General features: G+C 48.4%; 1 long non-coding RNA gene across 2 annotated transcripts; it reads left to right on the plus strand.

The window, feature by feature from the left end:
- The first annotated feature begins 20 nt into the window (after window positions 1-20).
- Window positions 21-9,682, plus strand: LOC109367356. Of its 2 annotated transcripts, none has more exons than XR_004159655.1 (3): window positions 21-299; window positions 8,155-8,269; window positions 8,471-9,682. It is a non-coding gene; the product is annotated as an uncharacterized LOC109367356 (long non-coding RNA). The 2 variants fall into 2 exon arrangements; XR_002114432.2 differs by lacking the exon at window positions 21-299 and adding an exon at window positions 5,102-6,717.
- The last annotated feature ends 700 nt before the right edge of the window (window positions 9,683-10,382 follow it).

Here is a 10,382-nt window from a genome sequence, read left to right on the forward strand (position 1 = left end):
AGATCTCCCGCTGGTGCGAGGGGAGGAGGGGGTGGGAGTTCGGGGCGCTGCTGGGTGCTGCGGGTGTCCCGGTGGGATTGGCAGGAGGCGCCCAGGGATGTTGCCAGGTTCAGGGTTGCTCCGTCCGCGCTCGTTTCCTTGCCGTTAACTGAAGGAGAGCACGGGATGCGTCATCGGCGCTGGACAGCCCGATGGGACCCAGCACTCTGCAGCTCATTCATTCGTATTTTGTGCTCCACGCTGCTGGCCAAGGAGAGCACAGGGCCAGGTTGACTTTCTTGGGCTGAATGTTCCAAACTGTAAGTGTTTCCGCTGTATGGGATGTGCTTCAAGCGTCACACTGCTGAATCTTTTTCTCTCCCTCATGCTGCCGGTGCTTGGCTTCAATTCCCTTATCGCACCGTCCTCGTGCTGCGGTGCCCCATGGTTTGCTGCTGCTGGAGGCATGCAGGCACAGTGCAGCAACTCAACCAGAAGGTGTGGGTGCTATCTGCCACTGTCACTGCCCAGGCTGGCTGTGGTGGTGGACAGATATTCTATGTCATAACGTATGCACATCCCTTGGGCAGCAGGAGGAGGCCACGATAACCCAGCTGTGGGCTCCCCCCCTCCTGGCAGCACCTTGGTATTGTCACATCAGGAGCAGTGCAAAAATGTTATGCTTGGCACTTAGTGTGGTGGTTATCATCTCTGCAGCTGGCCATGGGCTGGCATGGTGTGTCATTGTGAGGATGCAGGCTGCAGCCCGACCCGTGCACGGGGCACTGCAGTGTGCCTCAGTCTGTGCTGATTGCTGCTGTGAGCGGGGCACACACTGCCTGCCCGCAGCACAGGAAGCGCCGCATCGACTGCTGGCGTGTTAAAGACATGGCAGATAAAAGCCGTCGTCTTTTATTCTCAACTTCTTCCTCGTTATTCCATCTGCTGAAAATCGGGTGAGCAGAAAGGTGGTGAGAGCAAGGAGCGGGAAAGAGAGCAGCTACTTGTGCACTGTTTGTAACCGCGGTGAATAGTGTTGTCTCACACTACTCACAGAGGGGGCTTGGTTTCTGCAGGGGAACGTGCGTGCTGTGAGCAGTGCTGACCGGTCTGTAAGGAATGACCCAGCCCTCCTCGCTGCTCGTTCAGCCACTGAGTTCTCAGCACAGCGCATGGAGCTGTTGTTGAAATGCTTTGCTCCTGTGAGAAGCACTGTGCCCTGCACCTGTCGGTGCTGAGCAGTCTGTAGAGCAGTGATGGGAGAGTGGAGGAGAGAAGAAAGGCCTCGGGGAGAGATCTCTGGGCCTTGAGAACAGCAAGACCTATGTGTTCATTGCTACTTATAACATGGATCCAGAGTGGTTTTTTCTTGTGGCTTTGGAGAGCTAGGAATCAAGATACGAATATGCGGTCTTGCTGGTGATTTTGATGGTTCTTTCACGGCTGTGCTGAAAAGGCCATGTTGGCTGGTTCTTGAGTAAGCAGGGCCTTCTCTGAGTGGGTGGCTCTTGTTGCCTCTTTCAAGAGGGAAGGTTGCACCCCCAGGACATTGGTCAGGACGTGCTGATGAATGGGCATTATTCCTACTCCAAACCAGTCATATTTCAGGCAAAAGCTGAGAGAACCAGATGTGTTGCTTCCCGCCCTCCTTCCTGGGAGCCACTGCAGAGGCATAGTGGCAGGATGATGGCAGCATCCCCTCATGTGCCACGGGGCCATTTGCAGCAGCCAGCAGCATTTGTCCTTGCCCACGTGTCCCAGTCACTGCAGCCTCTTCTGCTGTGGGACTTCCCTTCTTTTGGTTTGTCTTGCACTGGTGTCTTGGAGCTGCCTGGCCTCACAACCTGTTTCTTGGGTTTCTGGGTGCAGCACCCATGCTGCTTCCTTGTGCAGATGAGATCCCATGGAAGCGTTTCTCCTCTTTGACCTCCCCCATTCATTACAGTTCTGTTCTGTTCTCCCTCAGACTCTTATTTCAAATCATAGAACCATACACTGGTTTGGGTTGGAAGGGATGCTAACGCCCACCCACTTCCACCCCCATGCAACCAGCTCAGGCTGCCCAGGGCTCCATCCAACCCGGCTTTGAATGCCGCCTGGGATGAGGCACCCACAGCTCTCTGGGCAGCTGTACCAGTGCCTGAATCCTGCCCACACTCTATTTATTCCCTCCTTGGGAAGTGCTCTGACATTCGTAACCTCGGAGTGTTGTTATGAAGTTGAGGTGGTGCGGTAGGGAAGAATCTGGCCACGACCTGAATGCAGCAGCGTGAGTCTCACTGCTGTGCTGTCGATCTCCTTTGTGTCCCTGTTGCCTGCTGCATTTCCTCTGCGTGGCTGCGGGCAGCTCCTCCCTTTTAATCACAGACCTGCTGAGCAGTTCTGTGTTAGCAGTCCAGGGCAGAAATTACTGTTGAAATAAACCCCACTGTTGTACTTGGTGTGCCCCATGGTTATTTTTAAAGCACCTCAAGCCCATTAATCATCAAATGAAGTACTTCGGGGCTCAGGTCGCTGTGTTCCAATATTTCACCATTAGGACTGAGTGTCCTAACAATGTGTGATCCACCTTCCAAAGCTGAGAGGCAGATCCCTCTGCCAGCCATCCCATTACAGGCAGGCTCCTGGCCCGTGGGAGAAGGTCTAATCCTGCAAATGGATTGCTGATGGACATCTGCTGAGGCGGTCGTACCCCTGCAGCTGTAAATATTAATAGATAGATATTAATAGTGTGTGTTTGGAGGCTGCCTTAGTACATTTTTTGTTTGCAACTACGTGTTGCACGTTAGATACCTTTACCTGAGTTTAAATAGGAAATCATTCTGCCTCAGGCACTGCTGCCTTCTGTTGCTGTCTGAGATCTTTTTTTTTCGTGTGGGAGCACTATCAGCATCACGATGAAAGGCATAATAAAATAAATGACCGGATGACTAATGCACGTCTCAGTGCAGAGGAGCCGGAATTAGCTCTGTGCCCAGCCAGGCAGGGGCAGGGAACAACGGAGCTGGGGATGGCAGGGCTGGGGATGGTGGGGCTGCCTCTGAAGCTCACCCCTGAGCTCAGAGCCAGGCTGCAGGCACAGATCTGCCTTTGCGAGGCTCTGCTGGCAACCCAGGGTGAGCCCTAGGGCAGGGGGCTGAGGGGGTTGGAACACAAACGCGTTGTGCTGTAGGTGCTTATGCAGAGTGAGATGACTGCAGCGTGCTGATGATGGGATGTGCGCAAAGTGACAAATGGTGGTGGGCTGGGAGGTGCTGTTCCTGGCCCTGACCCAGCTGGGTTAGAGGCTTCTGTTTCCCATTGAGGCTTGAAGCCCCACTTCATTTCCTATGCGGGAACCAAACCCACTTAGGGACATAAATCATACGAGGTGAAGCGCATAAATGTCGTCTTGTGCCTGTAAAATATGGGCTGTGGTTTGGTTTTGTTTTTTAAAGCCAGGTCAGAGTAAATGACACTGAGACTGCATCGTCCTACAGAACAGTTTGAATGTCAAAAAATACAGGAGTGAATTTAAAGACTCCTGCAGCACTGTTTGCTACATGGAGTATTAATTTAATTGAGGAAAGACATCCTAAAGACGAATCCCAGCCCTCTGCTGCTGAAGCTTTCTTCAGATTGGAGATGAGCCCATGGGACAGGTCAACAGCAGCAGCACTGCTCTGCCTCAGATGGCACAGAGCCCTCTACACTCCTCTGTCATTGGCACTGCTGCTCCTACGGCAAAGCTGCATAAACATGGAATAAAAATGGTCCTTGTCCCACTGCCAGATTTTTACAGAATAATGAAAATGGATATCTGTGGCACTGATCAGCACATGAACAAAGCAAGGCCAGACCACAAGCCAGGTGTGCTGTTACCTAAATTAAATCTCCATTGATTTACAAAGAAGTCTCAGGAGAATGGGAAGAAATAAATCTCACACACAATGGGAAGCTCTTAACACTCCTACTAGAGAGTGTTGAACACTGACCTGATGAAAAAGAGCCCTGACACACAGTGCATGTGCTCTTCTAAAACCTTGGTGAGATGAGACTTGTTTTAATAACCCAAACAATCTTCATGTTGATCCTGTGATCTTAGTGGGACTGCTGTGTCACTGTGGTCAGGGAAGTGCATTCTGGATGTTGTGCCCTGCTGATTCACCGGGAAGGTGATTTGGGTCAGCAAAGGCTTTTGTTTCTGTGTTGGGGTGCCAGGCAGGTATTGTGTAAGAAGCGTAGAGCAGTGTTCCATCCCTGGGGTTGCTGATTCCACTGCTGGCTGCAGGCAGGTGCTGCAGACAGACGCACAGCCCCCATCAGCAACTGTCCGGACAGGTGGGGTGCTTCGTTCACAGCCCAGAGTAAATCTGGGTTGCCAAAATCCTAAGGCCCAGAGAGTGGTGGTGGTGGTGAAAGGAGTTAAATCCAGCTGGCAACAGGTCGTGAGTGGTGTTCTTCAGGGGTCAGTATTGGGGCCAGTCTTGTTTAATGTCTTTACTGATGATCTGGGTGAGGGGATTGAGTGCATGCTCAATAAGTTTGTAGATGACACCGAAGTGGGAGGAAGTGAGGATCTGCCTGAGGGTAGGAAAGCCCTACAGAGTTATTTGTATAAGTTTTAGCAATACCAAGTGCCAGGTCTTGTGGGCAGTGTGCCCAAGTGGCCGAGGAGATCAGTGGCATCCTGGCTTGTATCAGGAACAGCGCAGCCAGCAGGAGCAGGGAGGTGATCGTCCCTCTGTATTCTGCACTGGTGAGGCCACATCTTGAGGACAGTTTTGGGCCCCTCAGCACAAGAAAGGCACTGAGGCCCCAGAATGTGTCCAGGGAAGGACAAGGAAGCTGTGAAGGGTCTGGAGCAGAAGTCTTATGGGGAGCAACTGAGGGAACTGGGATTGTTCAGTCTGGAACAGGCTCAGAGGCGACTTGAGCTCTCTAGAATGACCTGAAACAAGGTTGTAGTGAGACGGGAGAAGAATTTATTCTCCAAAAATGTGGAATGGGCTGCCTAGGGAGGTGGTGGGGTCACTATCACTGGAGGTGTTCAGGGAACATGCAGATGTGGCACTGAGAGACATGGTCAGTGGGCATGAGGTGGTGGGTTGGCAGTTGGACTAAATATTCTTAGTATTCTTCTCCAACCTTAATGATTAAGGATAAAAGGTGAAGTGCAGGAAAGGGACCCTGAATGATACTTTTTCTGTTTTGAATGGAGTCATAGTGCTGTGTGGGAGAGGCGATTCTCATGCCAAGTGCGGCAGGAGAGAAAACAGGAGGTCAAAATTAGGAAATTGAACAGTGCTTGTCGGAGTGACAAAGGCATCAGAGCCAGACAGTACAATGGAAGGGCTGAAGGCAGAGTGGAGGGGTCCATAAATGTGATCTCTCTGTTGTTTTGATTTTATCACGAGATTATGGATAGACCAATTTCAGTGATTCACATCAGTAATTAATATTATTTAATTATCTTCATAATGAGAAAGATGCAGGAAGTGGGAACACACTGGTAAAGAAGACATTCTGGTAATGAAAAGCTTGGTGGAGGGGAACAGCACCGAAATGTGGGATGGGAGTGCTTGCAGTGTGCTGAGACATGGGCAGTGCCTCCCACAAAGACTATGGGGTCTAAGCCCAACAATGAGCATTGCTTTTTATAAGTTAGTTCTGCAGTGGAGGCATTCAGCCCAGCTCCTGATCAGGAGAACTGAGCCAGGCCTGGGTGCAGTGCAACACAGGTTCTGGTGTCCTGCAGTGTTTCTGTGCCTAGAGTGCAGCCTAGGCAATGCCGAGCATTGATCCAGGCCTGTGTAAATGGCAGCATAAATACAGGAACCAAATCTTTGCTAAGATTTTCACCAATCCACTCCCACAAAAAAAAAAAAGAAAAAAAAAAGAAAAAAAAATTCTATCAACTCTGACATTTACAATAGACATTATCTGCTCTGTGACATTTGGTTTTATAAACAGATGTTGACCAGATTTCCATTTGTAGCTCACCTCGCTGCCACAGATGAGAGGATGCCTACAGCTGACCCTTGTCTCTAAATAGCAGAGTGCCCACCCCCCCCTCCCAGCCACAGGGTGCTGACAAAGAGCTGAGCCGCCAGGAAAATACATCAACATCACCAGCAGCGTGTGGCAGAGCAGGGAACCAGAGGAAGGTCTCGTGCAGCCCAGTGTTATTAGTGATTCTTTGATCCTGAAGCCAGGTGACAGCAGTGACACAACACTGCAGCCACTGATATCCAGGCACTGCTTGAAATGGAATCAGGGCAAAGGTTTCCTAATTCCTTTGTATTCAAGTCAGCTAAAGCAGCATTAGCAGCGTTTGTGTCTGTATCAGTCCGGGGGTGGATGAACATAAATGACTGCTGGGCTCCACATCAGTGTGTAAGAGCAGAGATACATGGAAAACTCAGAGGCTAAGGCAGGGGCAGAGGGTTTGCCCAATGTTCCCCAACTCCTTCATCCCTCATGAGGCTCTAAATGGCAGCACCTGCTTCAATGAAACTGCATTTCTCAAGGAGGAGCATCAGGAAGATGTGTCATGAGCAGCACCTGTTTTGCCCAGCTTCATTCTGATAAAGAGAGCTCTTCTCACATAGCAGGTTGTGTGGAGGGGTGGTGTATCTAGCTCTGAATTGGAAGTTCTCCATTAGAGCTTAGTTTGTTGCTTTCTCCTATCAGCATTCTGGCTGCTACTGGAGCATGCTGTGAGCAGAAGCTGTATTAAGCTAGGGTTAAAAGAGAGAGGTGAGTAAAGTTCTGTTAGGTAATGAATTTTTTGTAGTTGAATGTATGGGTTGGTCTGGTGATACTAACTGAAAGGAAACAAAACACCTGGGAGATGTACTTTGAGGAAAGTATCATAGAATCACTTGAGGCAGAAGGGGCCTTCAAAGCCTTTCTAGTTCAACTGGCCTGCAATGATTAAGGATGCCTACAGTTCAGTCTGACCTTCAGTGTAGGGTTACTACGGCTCTTAGTTTAGCCTGGAAGCCTGCCTGTGGCTTGGGAGCCTGCCTGGGGAAGAGTGATACAGAACTTTAATCTGTAGAGACCTTGTAATTAACTGATTGCAACAGAAGTTGAGGGTGCTGAAAACCCCTTTTGCGGGTAGGGAGTCACTTCTATTACCTGTGCTTTTAATTCTGCTGAAGAGCTGTAAGTAAGTGTAACCATCACAGCTGTGCTTTGTTCTGCAGTACACAGTGCAGTCATAGTGCGGCTGTTGTGCAATGTGAAGGCAGCGATGTGTGGAATGACTGAGTGAGACACTGGGACTGGGGATCCCATTGTAAAATGAGTAGTTCTAGGGAACGTGAGCCTGAGGGAACGTTGGCTCCTTTCCGTTCCTGAACTGCAAACCAGGGATTAACACAAGGCTTCAGGAGGGAAAGGTTTCTTCACTGTGCTGAAGTTCTGTGTGAAGCAGTGCCCACATCCCAGCCTCACCTTCTTGGCCCAAAGCTGTGGTCAGACTGCCTGCAGGTGTCAGCCTTGTGCTAGAGGACGGCCAGTGCTCATGAGTAATTTTATGAGTTTTTCTGTCTTGTTTGTTTCTCACTTAAAGCAATCTAACTTCACACTTTTAATTTAATAGGCTTAAAAACCAAAACCAAAACAAACAACAAACTTCTGCTCTTACAGATCAAGAGGCAGAACTAAAAACAAATTGCTGTTGTATTTAATGAAGTTTGCTGTGATTTCTCTTTCTCAGAAATACTTGTAGTAGAAGTTTCAAATGATCACAATGGAGTGCTCTGCAGTCACTAACAGACAGCAGCAGCGTAAGCCTTCTGCCCCACTCACATTTACTTCCCTTCCCCAGCCCAGCTTAAGGTGGGTAGTGCGCTGTCCTGTAGAACCTGCCCCAATGCTTCTGACCACTGACACAAAATGCTCATGCCTTTCTGCAGTGTGAGAGAACTGTGGAGGAAAAAATATTCTCTTCCCTTTGAAATCATGAAGTGCTGAGGGATGTAAGTTAGTGGGCATAGAGTATTGGGTTGGCCTTTGGACTAGGTGATCTTAGTGGTCTTTTCCAACCTCAATGTTTGTATTATTCTAAGTGCTGGCAGTATCGTGATGCTCAGTGTAAGTTTAATACAGAAGAGTTTATTATAGAAACCTACTAGGAGAGATGTGGAAAAGGCAACTGAATTGCCTATGATTTTGATGCTGCCCTAGGTTTTCCTGAAGAAGCATGAAGCAAACCATGTTTGATTACTGAACCAAAAGGCAAAGAGAAGGAGCAGCTCACATCCAAGTGGCAGGAGGAATGAAGTCAGCTCTGCTTTAGAAGGTAAGCTGCCTCGGGGAAAACATTCTGATCTGGATGTTTAATTACAAACCAGGGGGACTATGCTGGAATACATGGTGAGTCTCATTGGTTGAATTTTGTTGTACAAATCACACTAGGTCTGTTTACCATGTAGAAATAAGCCCAGCTTAAATATTCTAATGCTGACATGATGAAAGGATGGCATTTGTGTTATGGAAACAGGCTTACTGAATCTGACAGCTGTGTTTTTGCTGTGGATTTGTATGTGGCACCTCCACGAGAACACTGTAAAGGCCTGTGAAGAGCCTGAACATTGGTTACTGCAGACATCTTGCTCAAAGGGCCATGGATTTCACAGCTATGAAGTTGAATGATTTCCAGCTACTGCAATCAACCATCTTTAATACAACGGCAGTATTAATGATTCAAGGTGTGGAAGAGCATGCTGGCTATTGCTTATGTTGTGTTGTAGCAAAATGCACGTTACCAAATTTAAAGCAAACTTGTTGCTGCTGTGTGAACCAAAGCTGCAAAGAACAGAAGATACAGTACAAGCATGCAGTATTGCTTGGGAGAAGATAACAGAAAGCAATGGGTTGGGAGAGTTGTTGGCCTGTACTGTTCTTAATGCATATATCCAGTTTCTTGTCCACGTATTAACAGTTATAACATAAAGGCATTTGTGTTTGAACTAGGTAAATCTTAACAGCTGAACAGAGGCTTACTGGATACACTTTCAGGTTGCTCAATTTTCTACATAAATTCCCAAATTTTTGTAATAAGAATTTTATTTCTTTTGTTGAAGTGAGCATGAATCCTGTGAAGATAAAAGGCAGATTCTGCACTTAAAGACTTACATAAATCACTGGGATTCTGAAAATTCAGAATACAGCTTTTCATGTAATCTATTTAGGCTTTAGTAAAACCTTTGACTCTGTCCCTGCAGTACTCTCCTAGAGAAGCTGGCAGCCCATTCCTTGGATGTGTGCACTCTTTATTGGCTAAAAAATTGTCTGGATGGCTGGATCCAGAGGGTGATGATAAATCAAATCCAGCTGGCAAATGGTCATGAGTGATGTTCCTCAGGGGTCAGTATTGGGACTGGTCTTGTTTAATGTCTTTACTGATGATCTGGGTGAGGGGACTGAGTGCACCCTCAGTTCCCAGATGACACCAAGTTGGGAGGAAGTGAGGAGCTGCCAGAGGGTAGGAAGGCTCTATAGAGGTATCTGGATAAGCTGGATTGATGGGCTGAGGCCAATTGTATGAGCTTCAGTAAGACCAAGTGCTGATTCCCACCCTTAGGTAGCAACAAGAGTTGCTCAGAGGAAAACCGTCTGGTGGTGTTAGCTGACAGCTGGCTGAATGTGATCCAGCAGTGTGCCCAGGTGCCCATCCTGACTTGTATCAGAAATAATGCAGCCAGTGGGAGCAGGGAGGTGACAGTTCTGTTGTACTCAGCACTGGTGAGGCAACATCTTGAGTACTGTTCAGTTTTGGGCCCCTCAGCGCAAGAAAGGCATTGAGGCCCTGGAGTGTGTCCAGAGAAGGGCAAGGAAGCTGTGAGGGGTCTGGGGCACAAGTCTTATCAGGTGTGGCTGAGGGAGCTGGAGCTCGTTAGTTCGGAGGAGGCTTGGGAGACCTGAGTTCTGTACAGTGATGCAAAAGGATATTGTAGTGAGGTGGTAGATCAGCCTCTTCTCTGAGGTAACGGTGATAGAACGAGAAATGATAGCCTTAAGTTTGCAGCATGGGAAGTTCAGGTTGGATATTAAGAAATTTCTTGTCAGTAAGAGTGGTGAGGCTGGAATGGGCTGCCCAGGGAGGTGGTGGAGTCACCATCCCTGGAGGTCAAGAACTGCGCAGATGTCCTCCAATGCTGCATGGCTTAGTTGGCATGGGGTGATGGATAATCTCAGTGGTCTTTTCCAACCTTGAATGTTACTTGAATCACACACTGTACTTAGAGAGCAGAGGCCTCTGAGCACAGCAAAAGTACCTCAATTCACTGAGGAAATCACAGACCCAAATAACAGCACTGTACTCACTTCATGAACTACAGGGGCAGTAGCTGATCTTCAGGATTGAAGAAGTGAATATAGTTCTTGGAGGGGGGAAAAAAAAAAAACAACAA

This window comes from Meleagris gallopavo, chromosome 4 (assembly GCF_000146605.3).
Source record: "Meleagris gallopavo isolate NT-WF06-2002-E0010 breed Aviagen turkey brand Nicholas breeding stock chromosome 4, Turkey_5.1, whole genome shotgun sequence".
NCBI classification, from domain to species: Eukaryota; Metazoa; Chordata; class Aves; order Galliformes; family Phasianidae; genus Meleagris; species Meleagris gallopavo.